The sequence below is a fragment of the Cervus elaphus genome, chromosome 2 (assembly GCF_910594005.1).
Source record: "Cervus elaphus chromosome 2, mCerEla1.1, whole genome shotgun sequence".
NCBI lineage: Eukaryota > Metazoa > Chordata > Mammalia > Artiodactyla > Cervidae > Cervus > Cervus elaphus.
Window position 1 is genome coordinate 18,518,145 of NC_057816.1, and position 24,990 is coordinate 18,543,134.

General features: G+C 49.2%; 1 long non-coding RNA gene across 1 annotated transcript; it reads right to left on the minus strand.

The window, feature by feature from the left end:
* Window positions 1-971: 971 nt before the first annotated feature.
* LOC122704879 lies at window positions 972-24,900 on the minus strand. Its single transcript, XR_006343971.1, has 3 exons — window positions 24,639-24,900; window positions 4,673-4,749; window positions 972-1,584 (listed from the first exon to the last, which is right to left on the minus strand). It is a non-coding gene; the product is annotated as an uncharacterized LOC122704879 (long non-coding RNA).
* Between the last annotated feature and the right edge of the window lie 90 nt (window positions 24,901-24,990).

The window sequence follows — 24,990 nt, forward strand, 5'->3', positions numbered from 1 at the left end:
CTTCCCACCTGGTGACTTTTGTCATGAGTGTCCTTTCTCATAGGTGATAGAGTCCCTGATCCCCACTCTCCCAACATTTCTGGAAGGTTGGAGGAAGACAGGCAGACTCCCCATGGGCGTCATCCTTTGCAGGACACCAGTGAAGACTGCTCCTCAAATGAGCGAGAAGAGAGCCATTGTCTTTTGATCTCTGCAATGAGCCTGGCCAGGCTCAGAGCTTCCATGGCGCCCCGGGCACCTGCAGCCCCCAGAACGTCTTGCTGTGGGGCACGGCAGCGCCAGTTTGGGTAGGGAGGGGGGCTTGGCAAACCCAAAGGCCTCCTCCCTGCATTTCTTCTGTCACATCTGCTGAATTCGAGCCTTGGAACCGACCCCACCCACTTCCCAACAATCCGCGGCATCTAATTGCTCCTTCCTTTTCATTTTATTTAGTAACTGGGTTCAGCCCAGGAAACCCTGGCTTCCAATCTTTGAGTGTTTTGACTCAGGGACCGTAAACTGTCTGATTTCTTGGACAAACACAATCTTGAGGAATTTTTCTCTTTACACAATGGCCTGGCTGTGTGAATGTCATGGTTCCCCATTCAGGCCTTGGTAGGTTTTTATTTTTTTCCCTTCCTACAGACGTCAATCTACTTAAAATAAGTATTCCCTTTGGTTTTGGGGGCCCTTTCCTTTGGATTACTCACGTTTATCTCTGGGATTAGAAAGCAGCTGGGAAGCAGAGATAGGAGGGCAGGAGAAACTGGCCACACCAAGAAACCCAAGTCATATTGGAGATTTTTAGCCAGTCTGGAGCTCACCTTTGGCTTTGGGATTATACTTACTGACTGTATGGGGCCATCAGCCTGTGTGGTTTCCTTTTAGGAAAGGCTGCTAACTCCCTCTGCCCCTACTTCCCCTCCCCTGGGACTCCTCTCTCACCCACACATCCCCCCCACCGAACCGAGTAGGAAGCAAATCTGGTCCTGTTTGCCCCATTGCCCCATTGATGTTGTTTAATCGCTAAGTCTTTCCAACTCTGCAACCCACAGGCTATAGCCCGCCAGGCTCCCTTTGTCCAAGGCATTTTCAGACAAGAACACTGGAGTGAATTGCCACTGTCTCCCCCATTCTCCCACCGGAAATCTCTGAAGACTTGAATTAAAGTCCCATTGCTCAGGCAAGGTGGGCCCATCACAGTGTGGCCATGACGACGCTCTTCTGTTTCTTGTGGCTTTCCCTCCGTAGACCACGATACGTCCACCCGAGACCAGGGATCCCGCCTTGGCGTTTGGCATGTGTGATCCCTCCTGCCTGAAATACATTTTCCTTTTCCTGTTGGATTCCTCCTCATCCATAAAGACCCACTTCAGTTTTCACTGTATGACAGCCTTGTAGCCTTGCTCGTGGCTACCAATTTTCACCTTGCACAAGGCTGCTGGCTGACTACTGTTCTTATTATTTCAACCCAAATACCCTGATCAGTGCTCTTTTCTTCTTCTCTTTCTCCCTCGTTGTCTTCCTCTTCATGTCTTCCCTTTCTTGGTAGCTTATAAAATTATCTTTGAAATCTCCACTGGGACCCCTATGGTACCTGGCATTCTACCAAAAAAGAAAAAAAAAAAAAAAAGAAAGATTGCCATGCTGACTTTTGCATTATCAAATATCTTCCATGCCTTGACACTGACCCGTCACCTTCTGTTCGCTATCTCACTGAAATATCACACCCACCCAGGGAGCTAGATCTTATTTTCTTATTTTCACACGAGATTGACTGAGGTTTAGTGAGTTTAATTCCTTTTCAAGGTCACACTGTTAGCAGAGGTGGAGTTCAGACTCAGGTCTCTCTGAGCCCAAAGTCTGAGTATTTTTCTGCTGCCCTTTGGCACCAGCACAGGGACTCCAGGGCTGAGAGGACCTGGGCCCCAGGTTGGGTCTCACCTGAGCCCTTGACCTTCCAATCCTGAGAATGACATGGAAGTGTTAGCGTGCAGTGCTCAGGATGGTTGCTAAGTGCCAAACAGTTTCATCAGAAAATGATCGCCATAGTTCAGCATCAGAAGAGAGTAAGATCCAGAGGGCTTTTACCCCCTTCCCACTCTCAGTTCCTATCGCAGCCCAAATGTATCATGCTTTCTGCTCAAAGAAGCTCATTCCTGGGGAAAGGGGTGCAGTGAGCCTGGATTGCCGGTAAAAAATCAGGCTTTTGTGTCTTTAGATGTTGATCAGGCAGGAGTGTGTTCATGGATTGTGGTTGTTGATATCCAGTTAGAACTGGACATGGAACAACAGACTGGCTCCAAATTGGGAAAGGAGTACGTCAAGGCTGTGTATTGTCACCCGTGCTTATTTAACTTATATGCAGAGAAAATCATGCGAAATGCTGGACTGCATGAAGCACAAGCTGGAATCAATATTCCCAGGAGAAATATCAATAACCTCAGATGTAGATGACACCACCCTTATGGCAGAAAGCAAAGAAGAGCTAAAAAGCATCTTGATGAAAGTGAAAGAGGAGAGTGAAAAAGTTGGCTTAAAACTCAACATTCAGAAAACTTAAGATCATGGCATCTGGTCCCATCATTTCATGGCAAACAGATGGGGAAACAATGGAAACAGTGAGAGACTTTATTTTGGGGGGCTCCAAAATCACTGCAGATGGTGACTGCAGCCATGAAATTAAAAGACGCTTGCTCCTTGGAAGAAAAGCTATGACCAACCTAGACAGCATATTAAAAAACAGAGACATTGCTTTGCCAACAAAGGTCTGTCTAGCCAAAGCTATGGTTTTTCCAGTACTCGTGTATGGATATGAGAGTTGGACCATAAAGAAAGCTGAGCACCGAAGAATTGATGCTTTTGAACCGTGGTGTTGGAGAAGGCTCTTGAGAGTCCCTTGAACTGCAAGGAGATCCAGCCAGTCCATCCTAAAGGAAATCAATCCTGAATATTCATTGGAAGGACTGATGCTGAAGCTGAGACTCCAATACTTTGGCCACCTGATGTGAAGAAGACTCATTGGAAAAGACCCTGATGCTGGGAAAGATTGAAGGTGGGAGGATAAGGGGACGACAGAAAATGAGATGATTGGATGGCATCCCCAACTCAATGGACATGAGTTTGAGTAAGCTCTGGGAGTTGGTGATTGATAGGGAAGCCTGGCATGCTGCAGGCCATGGGGTCGCAAAGAGTCAGACACGACTGAGCGACTGAACTGAAGTGAACTGATGTTCAGGTACTCTGTGGAGACCAGGTAATGCTGAGTGAAGGGTGGAAACACTTATGTAAATGGAGTGTTGCGGGAAGGGGATTGGAAGTTGGTGGGGGAGAGGAACACACAGCCTCAGTTGCTCTGAGCTGGGGTCAGACTGGCCTCTGGTATAGAGCTGTTGAGTGAGGGATTTGAAGGTGGGTGCATTCTCAGAAGGACTCGGCATGATTCCCACCTGCCTGGCTCCTGTTCTTTACTCCTCTCCCTTCTTTCAGGGCTAGAACCCACTAGAGTCAGCCTGTGTCTGCTCATTAGAGCGTCTACTGTGTACAAGGCACTAGGAGGTACACAATTGTAAGCTGCAGGCCCCATTCTTAAGCTTAGGCTGGGGAGGGATATGGTAGCGCTAGTGGTAAAGAAGCCGCCTACCATTGCAGGAGACATAAGAGACGCAGGTTGGATCCCTGGGCCGGGAAGATCACCTAGAGAAGGGAATGACTGCCCACTCCAGTATTCTTGCCTGGAGAATCCCATGGACAGAGGAGCCTGGTGGGCTACAGTCCATAGGATCCAAAGAGTCAGACACAGCTGAAGTGACTTATCACGCACGCACACGGACTTACTCCTTTAACCGCTATTGAGTGAATGCCTTACCATCTTCAGGGATGAGGTGGGGGGAAGACCCACACGGCATCACTTCGGGTGGCGACAGTGGCTGTTGTGTGCGAGGAGTGTGGAGAGCAGGGAGCGTGTGTGGAGCTCACACCGTTCTCCAAGGAGCCATTGGGAAGCCTCACAGAGTGGAGCATCCCTGACCCACAGCCAGGTCCGAGCTGACCACCAGTGCAGCCCCTGGGCATGGTGCTTCCCTCTGCTATGGCAGAAGGACCTGTGATCTGCCGGTTGGTTCTGCACATGGACCATTCAGACAGCAAATTGAAACTGGCTCTTGCCCAGGAAATCCAGTAGATCTGTTGTCCTGCGGATCTGATGGTGCCCTTTAGTCCCAAGGCCCCTGCTCAGGTATCCCTATCCTCCCTCAGATCTTTTCCTGTGATTAGTGAGACAGCAGCTCCCAGCGTGAGTGCGTGTCTCTGACCTGTCACACTCTTTCAGCACTGCTTCCTTTGTTCCCCAGCTGTCAGCCGGGAGCTCAAGGGAGGCCCAAGGCCTGACCCTGTCTTGGCCTCCTCCCGTCTTGAAGAAAGCCCATGGCCACCTGGCTTTAGAAACCTCTTGTCTGGGGCTAACGGCATCTCACCAACAGTATCAGCTCCAGTGATGCTGACGTTGGCGGTTAACAGTGGTGTCAAAGTTGCCTGATGCCCAGATCACAGCCCTGAGTGTCTATCTACCTCGGTTCTTCAAAAACAGGAAGTCACCCCAGGCTGGTGTAAGTCAGCCCCAAACCCAGAAGCTTAGATCTCATTAGCGCTCAGAAAGTTGGTGTAAAACTTGGCAAGTTTGGTGTGTTTTTACCTCTTCCAGATGCCTGGGTGTTTCTTCCTGTCCTCACTCTCAGCTTCCGAGTCAGACTTTAGCTTCTTGGTGGAGACCTGGAGGAAGAGACAGTGGCAGGGAGGCTGAGCGCCCCCAGGGGTTTAAAGACCTCTTGCTCTGCCCACAGATGGAGGAAAAGGTCTCAGATCCTAGAACCTAGGGGTGCTTGTGTGTTATTTGGTCCAAACAGCAGGCTTAGGACCAAAGTGATACATCCATGTATTTCACCATCAGGAGTAAAAATACCCTAAAAATACCAGTCGTCCTTTTTAGGAGGAGTGCTTTTCACTTTGTCCTAAGCTGCTATTTTGGGGGTAGATCAAGATACAGATACGATGACTCAGGCTGCTGCTGATCAGGGCAGGAAGAAAAGAACAAGACCATGGCGTCACGCCTGCAGTCTGTGTTCACGTCAGGACAAGAGCATCCTGCATCAGACACGCAGGCTGAGCCTGGATCATCTCCCCCAGATCAGGTGACAGGGTGCAGCCCACACTTTTAACCAGCATAAGCCTTCTCCCCCCTGGTCTGCTGCAGGCACACATGCCCTCTGCCTTCCTTCTCTTCTAACCTCCGCCCACTCTGGTCTCTCCACCTCTTCTGAATCAGAAGCCCTTTCTGTGGAAATGAGTGGCCTAGAGGTCTGAGAGAAGGAACATATTGCAAATAAATGTGTTACATTGCTGGTTGTCGCTGAGATATGGCTGCCACCTCCCTTGCATTTGATGATCAGCTGCAGAAGGCTTCCCAGGTGGCTCAGCAGTAAAGAATCTGCCTGCCAAAGTAGGAGATGTGGGTTCGATCCCTGGGTTGGGAAAATCTCTTGGAGAGAATGGCAACCCACTCTGGTATTCTTGCCTGGAGAATCCCATGGGCAGCAGACTCTGCAGGCTACAGTCTACAAGGTGGCGAAGAGCTGGACACGACTGAGTGACTAAGGAGCAGCAAAAATGTCATAACCTGGAAAGGGCTTCACAGGTGAAGCTGGCTTCTGGGGAGAGAAGGGGGGATTTGAAACCAAGATCCAAGAAATAAATCCAAGAAAGGGATGTTGTGGAAAGGATTCATGCTGGATAATCTCTGAGGACGGCTTCCTGCTGGGGGAGAAGACTTGCTTCCCCCAGCTCTCTCTGCCCCCTCATGTGCCCCAGGGCCATCCCCAGGCTCCCTGTGTGCCATCTTGGAAACAAGCATGCAGTGAGGACTCCAGACTCCTCCAGGCTCTGCTGTGCTTTGGGGCCCAGAGGAGAGTGACTGGGTGGGAGAGAAGTTGAAAAACTTTACGGTTTTGTCTGGGGATATTTTCGAAGTCATGTTTTAAGAGACAGATCACATCCGATGCAACACGAACCCATGGCCAAGCCGTGAGATGCATATGTTCTCAGGCTCTGGAACCCTATGGGAAATTTTCTATAGGCCCCCACAGCCTGGGAAACTGGCCTAGAGGTTTTATAGAGTGACTAATATCCTACAGGGATCCTCCGGGTCCTAGGACTCGCACTGAGGTCAGTAAATCAGCCCCTCTTAGATCAAAACCCCTGGGACCGCCCGTGTCCATCTGGAAGAAACTAGTCACAGAACGGATTCTGGACTTAAAATTCTCTTTCCCACCTCTCACCCAGCCATGTGTTTACACATCATTTTATATCTTCTGTTGGGCAATCCCAAAGCATCTAAAAGGCAAACAGATTCTCAAGCTGCAGGCAAAGGTATAAAATACTGGATGAAGGAAAGGGAGTGGTGCTGAAGAAAAAAGGAGAGAGAGAAACAGAGAGAAACAACACAAAGAAGTGAAATGGCCAGGCAGAGGCTGAGTTTCCTCTCAGCATTATAATGCTGTAATATTATAACGAATGGTCCAGTCAATCCTAAAGGAAATCAACTCTGAATGGTCATTGGAAGGACCGATGCTGAAGCTGAAACTTCAGTATTTTGGCCACCCGATGTGAACAGCCGACTCATTGGAAAAGACCCTGATACTGGGAAAGATTGAAGGCGGGAGGAGAGGGGGAAGCAGAGGATGAGGTGTTAGATAGCATCACCATGAGTTTGAGCAAATCCTGGGAGATGGTGAAGGACAGAGGACCCTGGCATGCTGCAGTCCTTGGGGTCGCATAGAGGAGGACACGACTCAGCAACAGAACAACAATCCTGTCACATTTGACACTACGTGGTACCATTGTAGATGTTTAAGTTGTAGGATTGGATGAAACATAGTCACAGCAACACAATTTCTTTCTCCCCCATTTGGGGATATTGACCAGCAGGGGATGGGATGTGTTTACTTGTTTAGCTGGTTGTCACTAACCTGGGGGCTCATCCCCACTGCCAGACAAACACGGCATCTGCTCCGTTATTGTCCAGAGGGGAAGGGTCTCCCACTCCCTCATCACCACGAGCTGCTGACACCCTGACTTCACACTGTCAGCCTGAGTCCCCGGCAAGTGGATACCTTTGTGACTCAGTGTGATTCTTCTGCATCAGCATGGGTAAAGCTTGAGGCTGGGAGAAGTCCGGGGAGGCAGAGGGGAGACAGAGACCTGAAAATGCCTGAGATTTGGTTGACACAATAGGGCTTCCCAGGTGGCACTAGTGGTAAAGAAGCCACCTGCCAATGCAGGAGACGTAAGAGATAGGGTTCCATCCGTGTGTTGGGAAGATCTCCTGGCGGAGGGCATGGTAACCCAGTCCCGTATTCTTGCCTGGAGCATCCAATGGACAGAGGAGCCTGGTGGGCAACAGTCCATGGAGTCATAAAGAGTCAGACAGTACTGAAGCGACTTAGCACAGACACACGGTGATTCTAAGTCCTAATTTGTTGCTTTACGGTTCTGTTAATTCTTTGAGTTTGAGTTTCTCCCTGTGAATAATGTCAGAGCATCTCTGAGGATCTCATATGTTGCATGCGCATGCTTAGTTGCTCAATTGTGTCCAACTTCTTGTGACCCCATGGACTGTAGCCCACCAGGTTCCTCTGTCCTGGAGATTCTCCAGGCAAGAATACTGGAGTGGGTAGCCATTTCCTTCTCCACCGGATCTTCCTGACTCAGGGCTCGAACCTGGGTCTCCTGCATTGTCGGCAGATTCTTTTACCAGTAAGCCACCTGGGAAGCCACATGTTTGCGTAAGGAAATCAATCAATAACAGCTCTTCTTAGAATCTAGTATAATTGTCTCCTTCACCCGGATGAAACTAGAATCCACACTGGCAATTTACACAGGAGGGACATTCTGTAAATATTTGTTCAGCAACATTGACAAACTATTCAGGACCCTAAAACCCACATCTCCATACTCCAATCCAAGGCTCTTTAGAGTCAGTTTCACGTTGTCCTTCTCCAAACAGGCTTTTTCTCTGCTTTCAATCCCACAGACAACAGCAGCTCCTGAAAGGTCCTTTTCTCTGGAACTGACTCTCTTGGAGGATGCGATCTGGACCTAGTGAGTTTAGCTCAAGTTGATTCCCGGGGACCAGCAGAATTAGCTGCTTCTTGGATGGACTAAGAGGCTGAGCTGGGGGCTCCAACCAGAAGAGGAACTGGCAGATTACACTCTCGCCCCTACTGGTCTGGCTGGAGGTTGATAAGCGATCTTCAGAGAAGTGGGGGGAGCTGTCTGTCCCTGCTTCCTTGCAAAACCATGACTCAGGGATACGGTTCATATCCTCAGGATGGCAGGGGAGCTAAAAATAAACCGTGACCAAAAAGACCCCGGCAAGGGGCCGGGGTGGGGACGGGAGAGGGCGGGGTGGCAGTGGAGATGGGGGAAGGAGAGAAAGAGGAGAAGGGGGGAGAAGGAGGGGAGAGGAGACCACACAGGGAGCGGGAGGGGTGGAGTCAGAGCCTGGACTCAGAGCAGGGACGGGGGAGGGAGAGAGAGTCCTGGAGAGAAGACTTGTCTACTGCACGGACATGAGATTTAGCTTTGAAATGGTGACACAGGCTGGACGCTTGGCTGAGGGTCATCTCTGCTCTCTTTGTCCCTAAATGGCAATGTCCCACGCTCAGCATTGGACTCCATCTCCCTCAGTGACCTCCTAAACATCTTCAGTCACCAGTCCTGTGCTGGGAACCCCAAATCTTCATCTCTGACTCTAATTTCAACCAAGTCTGAGCAGTCTGTTCAACTACCCCCAGCAGTGGGTACCAACACTCCTCTGAGGGCTCCTTGGGATCTGAGGTGTGGGGAGGGCGGGGCGTGGAGGGGCTAATGACTGGGGGCCCACCTAGTTCAGTCCAGCACATCTCCCTTTGATCTATAGGGTTGGCCAAAAAATTCCTCTGGGTTTGTTCAGAATATGTTACGGGAAAAACAGAGTGAACTTTTTGGCCAAACTCATATTTTATGTATTAAGTTTCCTCCTAAGATTTTTTTCGCCCACTTAAAAAAATAAAAATTTGCCAACCTTTGACTTTGGGTTGAAACTGTCTTTGCTGAAATTTAAAATATCCCTAGTTAAAGTGCCCCACCCCTATCTGCTCCCCACCGCCCCTCCTCCTTTCTTTCAGTGTTTCAGCCGTCCTCCCAATGTGCAGACCCAGATCGAAGAGCATGGGAGGAGCACGGTTCCTGCCGACACCAGATCCCGCCTGCATGCATGCGGCCTGCTCAGCCGCTCAGCCGTGTCCAACTCTTTGTGACGCCGTGGACTATGACCCGCCAGGCTCTTCTGTCTGTGGGGGATTTCCCAGGCAAGAATACTGGAGTGGGTTGCCATTTCCTTCTCCGGGGGATCTTCCCGACCCAGAGAGCAAACCCATGCCTCCTGCATCTCCTGCATTGGTAGGCAGGTTCTTTACCAATGAGCCACCTGGGAAGCCCATGGATCCTGCCTATTGCCGTGAAAATGCTTCTGGGCACTTTCTTGCCCACCTGCTGTGGTCCAGGACCCTTGCCCCTTGCCCCCTAACCCTCCCCCCACACACACACCTGTTAGGACCTAGATGGCTGTGGCATCTAACTAGCCTCTCTGGCCTCTCCTGCTCTGATTATGTCACTGTCTGACAAAACCTCTTTCACCTACACTTATGCTGGTGCCCACCTTTTGAAACCCCCAGTGCTCCCGTGGCCCCTCATGGAAATCTTCTGACCTGAAGTCCAAAGGCCCTGGGTGGGTGCCCCAGTGGTTTGACCCATCACTCTATCTGTTCCTCCCCTTTTGGGAGATAGACCTCCTTCATTTCTTCCCCCCAACCCAGGAATGTCCTCCATTCTTTAGAACTTGCCCAGTTTTGCCCATCTTTTGCTTTTAAAGTCTAACGTTCTCTATGTCCTTCTCCAAGATGCTGCTATTTATTTCAGCCTAAGGATTTTTGCAAATCCTTGCAGTCTCTCCGGTCTGCCTTGCATAGCTTAGTATTTGTTTACACACAGCTTATCCCCAAGCCTAGCCCAGGCCCTAATGCCACACAAGCAGCTCCCAGCCCCTAACTGGGAGGCCCTCCAGCCTCTGGCTCTGTGGAGCTGGCCCTCTCTCCTGCCCCCACGCCTCACCAAGGCACAGTGGGCCACTTAGGCCCACTAGTCTTGTTTCTGAGCCATAGTCTCCCTGGTTGGGGTGGGGGGTGGTGGCAGTCAGGCCTCGGCTTGACATAACTGCAACATCTATTGCTGCTTTGGATTAGTTCCAGCATCCTCCACCTTGATGCCACTAGCAGGAGTGTCATCATGGCCCCAGCCTTTCATTTTTTTTTTTTTAACTTTTTCGGCTGCACTGGGTCTTTATTGCTGTGCTGGGCTTTCTCTAGTTGTGGTTCCCAGGCTTCTCGTTGTGGTGGCTTCTCTTGTTGTGGCTCCCGGGCTATAAAGTGTGGGCTCAGTAGTTGTAGCGCACAGGCTTAGTTGCTCTGCAGCATGTGGGATCTTCTTGGACCAGGGACCGAACCCCAGACCCCCTGCATTGGCAGGCAGATTCTTTAGCACTGCACCATCAGGGAAGTCGTTCAGCCTTTCTATTTTCCTTCCTCAGTGGAGCCCCCTGGGCACGTTCTTATTCACTGCACTGGAGCCACTCCAGCCTCTTCATCTCTCGGAGGACCAGGCTGCCTCCTCTCCACCTCCCTTCCTGCTGTGTTGGGTTGGGTCACTCCTACTCACCCTCCATATCCCTGGGGAACGCTAGAAGTCACTTCGTGGGGAGCACTTACCCTACTGGGTCAGATCCCACTGATACTTGCTCTCAGAGCATCCTGTGCTTTTCTTTCACAGCACTTTGCACATGTGCAACCATGAGCTTAGTTCCTTGTTTACACACTTTCCCCCAGTGGCCCTATGCACCATTTGGATGAGGTCCTAGCTGGTATTATTTTCTGCTTTGTCCCTAGCGCTGAGAACATACAGTGTCAGGCCCAGGGCAGAAGCTCTTGATTGAAATCTACACAAGATGTGCTGTGGACGTGACTTGGAAGTCAGAGGCCAATTGGTCCAGGACCCAAGGGTATGGCCTTCCAAACACACTGTGAGCTTGTTTGCCTTTTGCCTTGTGTTGAGCCAAGAGTCAGCTTGGAGGGGATGTTCTTGCCCTCCTGTGTTTTTCTCTCAGTCTTTGCAACAGAAAGTCTGGCTTTGGCTCAAATTTTCCACTCCTCTAAATACCCATGGCAATGTTCCCCTCCCCATCTCCCGATCTCCCCCAGTCCTGGCACAGACTGGAAGCTGGCAGATGAACGGACACAGAAGACAAAGCTTCTGCCAGCCCTCTCCTCAAATCTCTGGGCCAGTTCCCTTCCTGTCTTCTGGATCTGCAGGAGACTCCTCACACCAAGTACTGGGAGAGGCAGAGCTGGAAATCAGGAAGGGGTGAGAAGCAGTCGTCTGAACAGGAGCACAGTCCTGGGAAAGACAGCTCGGAACCCAGGGGTCAAGGTTGGTGTCTGAGATGTAGCTGCAGAGCATCAGACCATCATCCTGTTGGGCAAAACAGCTCCATTGTGTGTTCATTTACCCATTCATCCATCCCTCAATGCATCCTTCCAACTCGTGTTTACTGAGTGCCCACCATCCCTTATGTTCTCACAGAGCTCACAGTCTATTGGGGATGTCAGAGCCCCGAACAAGTCACCAGATCATGAGTTACAGATCGATCTTAGGGCCTGAAAGAAACAACAGGGTTCAGGGTGGGGAAATGTGTGGCCTCTGCTTTGAACTTTGAAGGTCAGTATGAGATACGTCTAAGGTGACCAGGTTCATCTTGCTTCCCTTCTTCCACCCCACCCAAGGATTATTCTGTCTTTCAACAACTTTTCTTTCTTTTCTCATCTCTGATCCACTCTCATGTATTTACATCCCAATTTTCTGCCACGTTCTCTCTCTGCTAGTCCTTGGTCTTTTTATGTCTTTGGTTCCTATTTATCAAGAAGTTTGAATACCTTGAAGCCTTCCTTTTCTTTATCATTTGGCTTATTCCAGTGAAAGCCCTGGAGTCCCACGTTCAGGGTCATCCCTCCAAGCCACTAGGTCTCACACACTTGGAAAGTTGGACGTGAGCTTAAAGGTAAATGTACCCAGTCCTTTGATCTTCATCTTTATCCCCCTCGCCCAGCCTTTCCCTCTCTCTGTCTCTCCTCTTTCTCCACCATTCTCATTCCTTTCTCACCTCGTGGTGTTTCTGTCCTGTCTGTCTTGCGGGATGACAAGTGGTCACAAGATATGAAGGAGAGCCTTTCTGCTTGAGCAATTTGGTTTTTTTCCAGGCACGTGGAGAGATCTTGTTTCAATTATCGCCTTTTTGATATGGGTCAAGTTGATTTGCCACAGTTCTGTGCCTCTCACTTCATCATTGCCGGTTTTTGTCCTGTTGTCTTTGTTCTGTGAAACTCATGGGAGAAGGAACTGGGTAATTTATTTTTCTTTTGCTGGAGAAGAGAGGACGCAGAGATGGGAGGATCTAGGAACATCTGGACTGTGCTTTTTGGTAAGTAGTACCTAGCTTTGTTAAATCCTCTCTCTCTTTCTTTCTTGATGCAAAATACTTGAAGAGTAGAAAAATGACATGTAATATCTGAGTGGTCCTTTTCCCCTGAATATCAAGGGATCTAGGCTCAGCGGCTGGCTAAGGTAGCCAGCCTGGTGGTACCATGGAAATAGCAGGAACCACAGTGTGGCCATTAATTAGCTGGGCAACCTTGGGAAAGTTACCTCATCTTTCTGAGCCCCATTTTCTCCTTGGTCAAGTGAAAACAGACTAGTAATGACTTCCTAGCTTGTGTGTGAGGATGGACTCTATGAAGGTATCTAGAGCACCCATCCAGGTGCCAGACGCACTCCCCTCATTCCAGTTATCAAGCATATATGTAGACCATCACATTTGATACTGCAAATTGTATAGAGCCTGGGCCATGCGTTTGGGGGTGCAGCGAAGAAGCAGCCAGGATTGGGGGGATCATGTTGCAGACACGGTCCCTTCCTCTGCCTAGGGGGCTGGCTCTGAGCTGGGGGGTCAGGGCCCCTCTCCCCAGGAGCTGTCATAGTTCAGGAACTGGCCCCTGTGCCAGCATCTGGATCTTCTTAGATTTAGGTCTGGACTCCTTCTGCTTGTCTTGCAGAATCACTTCGCAGCAGCGAGCAGGCAGGGCTTTGACTTTCTTCTCTGTGGTCCAGCCCGCCGACTTCCTACCCATGAACAGCCTGGAGTGGGGCAGGAAAATTACTCCCGGGGCTGTGTGTTCACTTTGCCCAGTCCATGGGCAAAGGCTGGTTGCAGTTTTGGAAACTGACCTTCCATTAGTGGTGCCGTGGAGATAACACCCGTCTTTGTTCTGTGCTGGGGGTCTTCTGTGCTGCAGATCTCAGGTGAGGGTGGGGAGGGTACCCCCAGGAACAGGCAACTATTTGGGGGAAGAGGTTTGGAGGCTTTCAGGTGACTCTGGAAAAAGAATGCCCTCATTTTTGTTTTCCGCTTGAAATGGCAACCCACTCCAGTATTCTTGCCTGGAAAATCGCACATACGGAGGAAACTGGCGAGCTACCGTCCATGTGGTCACAGAGAGTTGGACATGACTGAGCATGCATGCACATACTCTAAGTGCCATGGGACACCATCCTTCCCTCCCTTCCTCCTTGCTGTGCTTTCTTCCCTGGACCGCGGGGACACCCTCCCTCTGGGCCTCTTGTCTCACTGGCCTGCATTCAGCCCCTTCTGAGCTTCCTCTTGACTTTGGAGGATACCCAGCTCTCCTTTTAACCCTCTTCTTCTTGGTTGAACCCAACCAGGCTCACACTTTTGGGAGCATCTACAGCCGGCAACCTCACACGGATAGTCCCTCTGACTCCAGACACACGTGGACCTCCCAACATGAACATCTCAGGATTCCTGTGGCCTCAGCTGGGTGCTGGGTCTTCCAACTCAGCTTCTCCTGGCTTCCAGGTCTGAGGCTGAGATCCTCGGAGTCTTGCTTAACACTTCTGTTTCTCCCAACCCACATTCAGCTGTTGGTCAGCAAGTCCTGCTGCCTCTGCTCTTAAGCTCTACCTGGGGCCCCCTCTGCTCTGAGTCCCCTGCTTGGCCACCCCTGGACTGAGCACCTCCTGCCTGGAGTCTCCTCCCACCTCCCTACTCGGGCCCGATGTTGGCATTGCAGAAGCTGGATTGGACAGACCTGGGTGCCCATCCTCCCTCACCTTCCTCCAGTCTTCGCCCAAATGTCCCTTCCACGACACAGCTGCCCTGACCTTTCTATGGAAACTGGCATCACTCCCTTCCCCCGGCTTCCAGCCCACTCATCTCTATCACCTGCTCTATTTTGTCCCCAGGGTGCTTAGGTAATTATTATGTGTTTAAGAAAATTTTACTTTATTTTTCTTTTCAATCAAATTGTCTTTTTTTTTAATTGAAGTATAGTTGATTTAAAATGTTGTGTTAACATTTGCTATACAGCAAAGAGATTTGGTTATATGTCCATATATATTCTTTTTAAAATATTCTTCTCCATTAGAGGTTATCCTAGGATAATGACTGTAGTTCTCTATGCTGTACAATAGGACCTTGCTATTCATCCATTCTATATAAAAAGCTTATCTCTGCTAACCCCAGCCTCCCACTCCACCCGTCCCCCAGTGCCGCCTTGGCAGTCCCCAGTCTGTCCTCTGTGTCTGTGAGTCTGTCCTCTATGTCTGTGAGTCTGTTCCTGACTCAGGTTCATGCGTGTCATATTTTAGATTTCACCTCTAAGTGATAGTCTGTGGTATTTGTCTTTCTCTGTCTGACTTACTTCACTAGTGTGATCCTCTCTAGTTGCATCCATGCTGCTGCCAAGGGCCTTCACCACGTCTCTCCTTCCCCAGGTGGGGCGGCACCTTTGTCTCCTAGCCCCTAGAACTTAGTGAGGCATCCCAGGAGCTCTGCAGTGGATGGAGCTTTGCTGTTTTTGGAGGCTGGCCTCCTCTCACCTGCAGATCTGACCTGAACCCCACTTCCCGAGGCAGCGCCCCTAGGCGGGCCGTGCCTCCCCACCCCACCCTCCCGCGCTGCCTGCCCGGCCTCTCCTTCAGGCCCTTTGTCACAACTTGCAGGTTCACATTCGCCTGTCTGCTCCCTTGTTTGTTGTCTGTCTCCCCAGCTGTGACCCCGTTCCAGCGTGTCGGCTTTGTTCTCTGCGGTGTTCACAGCCCTGGCAGAGGCCTGCAGAGAGTGGACTCTTGATCCATTTTGGGTGAATACTGTGAATACACATTCTGTGTATTATCTTACTTGATATGAGGCTCAGAGAGGCTGTGTATTTGGCCCACAGACAGAGAACCAGGTGGCGGATCCAAGCCTGAACGTGGGTCTGCCTGACGTGTGTGTGTGTGTCTGTGTATGTCTGTGTCTGTGTGTCTGTGAGTGTCTGCATGCGTGTATGTCTATGAGTGTGTCTGTGTATCTCTGTGTGTGTGTTTGTACATGTGTGTATGTCTGTATGTCTCAGCCTGTGTCTATGTCTCTCTGTGTGTGTCTGTGTGTGTGTCTGTGTATGTCTGTGTGTGTGTGTGGTGTATATATGTCTGTGTGTGTCTGTATGCGTGTATGTCTATGAGTGTGTGCATGTGTATCTCGGTCCATGTGTGTGTGTCTGTGTGTCTCAGTGTGTGTCTATGTCTGTGTGTGTGTGTGTGTGTGCGTGCGTGTGTGTCTATGAGTGTGTGCCTATGTATCTCGGTCCGTGTGTGTGTGTGTCTGTGTGTCTCAGTGTGTGTCTATGTCTCTCTGTGTATGTCTGTGCGTGTGTGTCTGTGTATATTTGTCTGTGTCTGTGTGTATCTGCGTGCTTGTGTGTCTCTGAGTGTGTGCCTGTGTATCTCGGTCCGTGTGTGTGTGTGTCTGTGTGTCTCAGTGTGTGTCTATGTCTCTCTGTGTATGTCTGTGCGTGTGTGTCCGTGTATATTTGTCTGTGTCTGTGTGTATCTGCGTGCGTGTGTGTCTCTGAGTGTGTGCCTGTGTATCTCGGTCCGTGTGTGTGTGTGTCTGTGTGTCTCAGTGTGTGTCTATGTCTCTCTGTGTATGTCTGTGCGTGTGTGTCCGTGTATATTTGTCTGTGTCTGTGTGTATCCGCGTGCGTGTGTGTCTCTGAGTGTGTGCCTGTGTATCTCGGTCCGTGTGTGTGTGTGTCTGTGTGTCTCAGTGTGTGTCTATGTCTCTCTGTGTATGTCTGTGCGTGTGTGTCCGTGTATATTTGTCTGTGTCTGTGTGTATCCGCGTGCGTGTGTGTCTCTGAGTGTGTGCCTGTGTATCTCGGTCCGTGTGTGTGTGTGTCTGTGTGTCTCAGTGTGTGTCTATGTCTGTGTGTGTGTGTGTGTGTGTGTGTGCGCGCGTGCATGTACATGAGTGTCTGTGTGTGTGTCCCCAGTGCCGCACTGCGCGGGCAGCTGCATCCCGTGCGGTGCTCCGCCCACAGCTGGCTTCTCCACTGACCCCGGCACAGCAAATGCTGGCGGGAGAGACACCTTCCCTCCTCCTTAGGGTTCTTTCTCAAGAAGCCTACTCTGGAGGCCCCGGTGCCCAGCCCCGTGAGCGCCATGACGACCTGCGGCCCTCTCAGCTCCACCAAGCCCAGGGCCTCCCAGGGGACGGAGGACCAGAAGTGCCGCGTCCGTGGACGCAGAGCACGGGGCCAGCCCGGAGGCTGGGGGCCTGCGGGGCACGGGCGGTCACCGGAGCCCCCTCCCACCGCAGCGTCCTTCGTGTCCAGACCCCGCAGCCGAGCCGCAGCAGCTGCCCCCGCCCCGTGAGGCGAGCCCTCGGGGGCACAGCTGAGGGCGCCCAACGGTCCCCGAGCCTCCCGCCCGCAGCAGGTGTCAGGCCCGCAGCTGCGTCCCACACGGACCCGCCGCTCTTTTCTGCAGGAAGGGCAGGGGGAGGAGGATGCCCTGCAGGCGCTTCAGGAGCGCGGAGGACCGGGCTGCCCTCGCCGGCCAAGGGCAGGGTGTCCTGACCCGTGACCCCGAGAGACTGGGGGCATGCCCCGACCCGGTGCCCACGACCTGGCCCCCATAAAGACTTAGGGGATAAAGTCTTAATCGATGTCATTTTTATGAAACTTTTCTCAGAATGCTGATAGCAACTGACATCTACTGAGAGGGGGAGAGAGAAGGCAGGAAGGCGGCTGGGAGAGAGGAAGAAGGAGAGAGGAAACAAACAGAAAGAAGGAAAGAAAGAAAACAGGAAGAAAAGGATCTCGGCATCTCTTTGGCTCTGCTCTGTGCTCAGGGCAAGCCCACAAACCATGATGAGGGCACACAGCTCCAGCTCCTGGTTTTGCTTCCAAGACCCCAGACCCAGCACCCACCAGCTGTGCCCACAGACAAGACCGGCCAGCTTTCCTGGTCTTCCGAGCCAGTCAGAAGATGGTGAACGTAGCACGTGGAATCCAGGATCCACACAAACCTGCTAGGGCCTTCTGGGAGAAAGGGGAGATGGCACACAGACCCACAGGGAGCTGGGTCCTGAGGGCGGGGGCGGCCACAGCCCAACACCCCCAACCCCACCCCCATCAGCCTGGCACACCCGGCTCCACCCAGGCCCACCATCCACACCTGTGCCTGCAGCTGGGTCCCCAGGCCATCTCTGCCCCGAGCTGTCTGACAGTGACATGGTATCGCCTGTTTAAGACAGTATTACGTCTTGAAGCCAGAAGCATGCGCTAAGGGAGGTCAGCGGACACCTCACAGGTGAATCCTCTGTGCTCTGGAACCTCATGGTCACATGTCCTCTCACCTGTTGTCCCGACTGCTCCTTGACACCAGGAGGCTGACTTGAACTTTTTTGCCTGATCCTCGACTCAGCCACGGAGCCTGCAGGCCCATCCTAGAGAGAAGAGTTTTCTCCCCTCCATCGCCCCCTCTCCCCAACCCACTTCCACCTTCTCTTCCCCAGGCAACCGGATCCAGCTCTCTGTGTCCCCAGCCCCAACTGGATCTTGTATAGGAGCTCTGACGTCTCAGCACCCAGGACAAGCCAGCGATGTCAGCTCTGCCCTGATCAGCCCCTCAGCGGCCCTCCAGGGCTGAGCTGCCCTTGAACCTGACTTCCCAACTGCTGGACCGGGCCAGTCTGGTCCTAGGCAGCTTCCCAGACCACATCACCGCAGGCCTTCTCCTCTTCCTCCTCCTCCATCTGCTGCAGTTGCCAGTCCCAGAAACTTTCATGTCAATGCTTGTTCATGTTAGGGTGGCCCACACCTCAGAGAGGAGAAATGTCTTGCCTGGGACCCTGGGCTAGTTGGAGCATCGTCTGGACAGTACCTACTGTGTCTTCAGACCTTCTGTCTGTGAGCTTCCCCCAGTTTTCCCCTGGACCAGCAAACCCCCACATGTGAGCAACATGAACCGGTGGGCACCCTGCAACTACTGAGAACCCAGAGCCAAGTCCGACCCCACAGTCAGACGCCGGCTCCCGCCACCCTTGGCTCCCCAAGCGGCTGTTCCTGCCAACCCAGCACCAAACGTTTGCCATCTCTGCTCCTGCAGGTGGCAATTTGCATGGCGGGGTGTACCCTCTCCCCTGAGGTTTTGCCTATCTGAGTTTCTTTTCTGCTCTTGGGAGGTGAACAGCTTCTTTAAAAAGAAAGAAAAACAAGACCCCGGTAACTCTGCTAGGTCGCCGGCCTTAAGGTGTTTCAAAGCCTCCGTGGCTATTTCTGGCTCCATTGTCCTCGGGTCTGAGAGGAAGGCCTCATGGCAGTTCTCTGCTTTCAAGGCAGAAACAGGACATTGTTTCTCCCAGCTTTGATTTAATGGCCAAAAACAGTTATAGGAAACTGTTCAGCAGATGTTTTATGAAACTCAGAAAAAATTGGGTCTTTGAGAGGGTTTATTTTTAGACTAATGCTTCCTACCATTGGGGGTTTGGTGCTCACAAAAGGAACAGAAAACGGGAGAGAGAGAGAGGTGGAGAGAGCTTTGAACGTTTAGACTATCACATTTTATTTTTTCTGCCATTTTCACTATGAATTAAATGTACGTGGGAATCCATGGAGGACAGGATACAGAGGAGGTTCCAGGGAGGAGTTGTGCATTTGCAGTTTCCTTTCTAAAATGAAAGTTTACTGAGTGCAAGGAAAATCTCTATTTTTCATCTTTCCCCACCTGCTTGATGCTACATAGAGATGTTTTTTTTCCTTGCTGCTTTGTTTTCTTGTCTCTCTTTGCCTGAAGTAATCTTTCCTTCTCTCATCCCATCCATGCTTCCTTTTCTCTTCTGTTTCTTTTACCTATTTCAGTCTAAGGCATCATTTATACTCAGGTCAGGAGCTTCTTCCTCCAGGAAGTCTTCCCTGAACTCTCCAGGGTGGGTTGCTGGACCTCCTCTGAGATACACAGACCATATTTCAAACACTGCATGTACTGCCTTGCTTTACAATTTATTTATGTATCTGGCTCCTTTCTCAGGCTGTCAGCTCGATGAAGTTGGGGACTCTGTTTTAATTATCCTTGTGTCCTCAGCATTTAGCACTGTTTAGTTCAACAACAGTCACAGAATAAATGTTTCCTGAGAGAAGGGACTGATGAAGAATAAAGGGATTGAGCAAGTTAGGGAGTTTCATCCAGTTGGAAAGGTTTTATTTAAACTACAGAAGCAGAAATGAAGTTTGCTTGGTTTTTTTTTTTTTTGGTCTTTGCTATTCAAATCAAACCAAAATCTGTTACTACTATAACGTAATCAAGTAATTATTATACTTTGAGGTGGTTATTACGATTTCCAGGAAACAGGCTTTGGGACAATAAACAAAAGAGCTGACGTGAGAGCACTCAGCTTCAGATATTTAATTAAAGCCTTTTGTTTTCTCCACTCTATGGAGAGAGTCATATTTAAGACAGCCTTGGATGCCTGGGTCCAGGTAGGATCTCTTGAAAGGGTACAGAAAAGGGAGGCTGGGAAACTAAAGCAGACTTTTCCTCCTGCTTTTCTGGGGCCACTTCCAGCTGGAACAGGAGGACAAGTATAGCCCCAGATGAGGAACAAATGACCTTTCACGTTCTCACTTGTCCCCAGGCCTCTGGCCAGTATTTCAAAGTCAGGTGAACAAAACAAAGGCTAACGGCTTCTAACTTTCTGGAACTCAGCCCGGGGAAAATGAGGTTCTCCCTTGATTTAACCCCATCAATCATTGTGGTCTCCCTCATTTCTGAAGACCTTATCGAGCACTTCCCAGCTTTTCGCTGGTGGAGGTGGAGGTAGGATCTGCTATCTGGAAAAAGCATCATCATTGCCTGTGAGTGGGCCAAAGGCCACATCAGTGAGCTCTGGGCAAGAGTGTTCGAGTTTCCTGGAAGCTGGGCTTGGGCAGAGCTCCCTGTCATGTTCCAGGGCCCTGGGTGAATGTTTCCATATCCTTTTATTTCCTTAGACCTTTTTTTTTTTTGAATGCTAACTATGCTGTAGTTAGTTACTATGCTAAGTGCACTAGAAAATGATGTCATTTATCTTTAAGACTTTTAAAAAATCACATTTTTTTTCCTTATTACTAAGGAACATTACTTTCTTACATCTTCAGTAATCTTAAGAACTGAATTCTATTCTTACCCCCCTTTTCCAGATGAGAAAACCTGAGTGGATAGAGAGCTTGAAGAAACTTGCCCAGAGTCACCCAGGGGATGAATGAAATGCTGGAACTCGAGGTCAGGTTGGGCTGACACCATCGAGTTCAGTGTCCCAGTGGGTTCTGACTGAGGCCCCGGTGGTTTCTGACTGAGGCCCCGGCAAGCTCTCTGGTGGAACCTTCTTCCCTTTTCAGTCTTCGCACACTCCCTCAGACAGTCTCTCTATTTCTAACTCTCCCCAGAGTTCTCTGCCTTCTTCTAGGACAACTTATGGCATTTCTTTACTCTGACTTTTAAATTCTGCAGGCAAAGACAGAGACCCTCCCTGATAAAATAGCCTCAAAGCGAAAAACATGCGGAAAAATATGAAATGCCGGCGGCTTTGAAAGGCTCTTTTCTAGAAAGAGAACAAGACTGTATTAGACAGACCTAGCAAAATCTTTTCCAGTGGCGGTAGCTTTCCCCAAGGTGTTGCCAACCTAATTTATTCACCTCCTACTTAAATCTTCCTACTTAAATCAGCTCCAATCCAGCAGTTGGTATAGAGCTCAGGGAATACTTGTGGAACACTTCTGTACCAGCTGGGCCAGGCTAGGAGACATTGTGGTGGCAAGTGCCAAACCTCAGCGCCTCAAGCTACCCTTGCTACTCAGGCTATCTGAGCACGGCAGGTTGGCAGGGGCCTTGTGCCATGGCATTTGAACCACTCAGGGCCACGGGTTACTCGGCGGCTGTCACCCGACACATGCCCAAGAGAAAAGGAGAATGGTTGAGACTCTTCATGGGTTCTCCAAGTTTCTGCCAGGAGAGCTCCAATTTCATCACTGAAAACAAGTCCTAAGGCCACTCCCAACGTCAAGGGTGCAGGGAAGTGAGGTTCTACCACATGCAACACTGAGGAGGAAAAGCCAGCTTTATTTGGTGAATAAACTGGAGGTGCTGCTGACAAGTGTAACACAGATAGCTAACGGGAAGCGGCTGTTTGACGCAGGGAGCTCAGTCCGGAGGGAGGATGGGAGGTCCAAGAGGGAGGGTGTGTATGCATATCTATGGCTGGTTCCCTTCGTTTACCTCAGAAACTAACACAGCATTGTCAAGCAACTATACTCCAAAAAAAAAAAAAATGGACATGCTTAATTTCAGGAACTGACTGAACTGAATTTCAGGTTAGGTATTGAACAAATTCCCAGTCCTGCCTTCAGAAGCTTTATATGGAGTTGAGGAACTAGGACTTACCATACATCAAATAGTTAAAAGACATTATGAGTTGGTATATTAATAAAATAATATATCCTGCCAAACTACAGGGTTGGGGGGAATAGTAGGGTTTTAGATACAGTGTTTCAGACCCCTAGGAAGAAAATAAGAATAAAAATTCTCCTGATCTATTAAATTTATTATCACATTTTATATTATAAAATATTTGCTATTTTATTTTTATCCACTATGTCTATTATTTATTGAATTTATCTACTATAATTTATTAAATTATATTATAATTCATCTATTTAATTATATTCTAATATATTAAAAATGCCCTAGATAATAAGATGTTCAAATAGAAAAAGTAATTATACAAAATTTGAAAATGAAAGCATCCTCCAAGAAGATTAGATTTAGCATCCCTAATTCTTCCCTCCTCTAACTCCATACAAGCCTCCAGTAACCATTTAGATCATCTTCTCACTCATCCCCCTGATAAATGTCAAGCTCTAAGAACAGATCTGACTTTATCTTTCATTTTTAGTTCTTATAAAACATCTGGAGCCCAGTTGCTGTTCGGGTGAGTAAATCCTGCTGAGCCCATGGTGTCACAGGTTTCTTATAAAGAAGAGTTGAGGACCACCCACAGAGAGTCATGGGCATCGTCAGCTGGGCTGCAAGGAGTCTTTCTTAGGAGAAGTGTCTCTGCATTTCTGTCCTTTGTCCAGCAGACCAGCTCTCTCACATCAGCCCCACAGTGCACCTTCTGTTCTTGGGCATCTTCTTACCTCCACCTCTCACCTAGCTACTCCAGGAAGAAAACATCTTCCTTTTCTATTGCTTCTGCAATAGCGATTATTCAGTACAAACCTTCTTCCTCTGCTCATCAGAGTCAGCATGGCCAGAGGTCTTTAAAATGCTGAGATTTTAAAGCTGAGAGGGCTCTGGAGGGACCCACCAGCCCACCACTGTTGTTTTCTTTGCAGAAACTGAGGTTGAGCGAGCTTAAAAGACCCTCTCAAGGCTTCCTAGCAATCACTGGGAAATCTAGGCTCGAATCCAGATCTTTTGAACCACATTTCACTGCTTTTCATACTCTATGTTTATAGACGCATATTTCTGTTTGGGCTTTTGATTAACTTTACATTGATACCTGAGACGTTGTATTTTCCCCTTTATATCAAGATAATGTTTAAAGCAATGCAGAAATGACTAAAGGAAATGAAAAAAATGTTGTTTACATGCAAGGAAAAGAATAATCCTGTGCCCAACATAAACACGAGAATCTCACAGAAACCTCTTCACCAGCTTCATCAGTGCTACAGGGAGTGAATCTTGAAGTCCACCAGAGGAAGTGGACCATCGCATCAGGATGGCGTCAGTGGGCAGGCACTGATTCTCCTTAAAGGTTCTCGTAGTTTTGTAGAGAACCACTGAGATCTGGAACAAGATTTGACTCAAATCCCAACTGTAGGGACTTCCCTGGTGGTTAACATTTGATCTTCCAATGCAAGAGGGTGCCTGTTCGCTCCTTGGTCGGGGAGTTAAAATCCCATGTGCCTCACAGTCAAGAAACCAAAACACAAAACAGAAGTAAGATTGTAACAAATTCAATTAAACCTTTAAAATGGTCCACATCAAAAAAACAAAAAACAAATCCCAACTGTATCTTATTTTTGAGCTTCAGTTTTTTAATCTGTAAAATAGGTTAATAATCCCACCTTGGAGTAGGAAATGGCAACCCGCTCCAGTATTCTTGCCTTGACAATCCCACGGACAGTCAGCCTTGCAAGCTACAGTCCATGGGGTCGCAAAGAGTTGGACACGATCCTGCCTAGCTTAATTTAAATGATTGTGCTTTCCACCCAACAAGACAGTAAGAATGAAGTGAACGCAAAAATTGAATTAAACTCTGATTCACAAAAGTTAGTGTCCAGAGGATTATTTCTTCTCTTGAGTTTGAGGCAGGGGTGGAAAGAAAGTGATTTAGCAAGGTCACTGGTCATGGCCATGCTTCTAGCTCACCCATCATTTAGGGTTTTGATAGAAAAGAGGCTAAAAAAGAGAGTCGAGTAATGAAAGTCACGGTGAGGGTCAGATGAGGACCAAGACGGAGGGAAAGGAGGACAGGTACCTCTCAGAAGTGAGGGCCGAGTTAAAATTACCTGATGGATAACAACAGTGATACTACCTCTCACTTCTCTTCTCTGAAAGCACCGCTTCTCCAAAAATAAACCAGAAGCAGAAAGGCAGTACCATATTGTGGTCAATAATATGGGCTGAAGAGTCAGACTAACTTGAATTTGAATTCACATTTGCTTTGATGTGACTTTAAGCAAATTATTGAACCTCTTGGAGCCTCATAGTTTTACTTTCGGCAAAATGAGAATAATAATACCCCTTCCCTGAAGGACTGTTAAATGAAATAATACAGGCCAAATGTTTAGCTCAGGGGCCTTCCCTGTTACAGCAATGGCTAAGACTCTGTGCTCCAAATGCAGGGAGCCTGGGTTCCATCCCCGGTCAGGGAACTAGATCCCGCAGGCTGCAACTAAGAGTTTGTCTGCCGAAACTAAGACCCGGTACAGCCCAAAAGTAAATAAGTATTTTTTAAAATGCTTAGCTTAGGACAGAATAAGTAGGAAGTATGCAGAGTGTTAGCAGTTACTAATATCAACCAGGTAGTTATTAGGAGGAGAAATTCTTTTTTAATTTGGGCTCTTACTCACCTAGACACTCCCCAGATGAATGAACCCAGAATCTTTGTGTCCTTTTCCCCTTCCTCTTCTCTCGGATAAATGTGTGCTCCTTTTCATCTAGTCTTAATTAAAATTCTGTTGAGTATTTTAAGTTTTGGTAACAATCAAAGGCAAATGAGACAAGGGACTTGCCCATAAGCGTTTCTGCGAATTAGGACCAATTTAGGAACTTCACTAGCTGATACAATTTTCTTTATTTCTGATCAGGCACCCATCTGACGGGATGTGAAAGTAGGAATACGCAATACTCCCAAGATCCTACGAGGATGGTCAGAGATGCAACTTCAGGTCCCTGACAGCCAATGAGGTTAAGAGCCTTGCC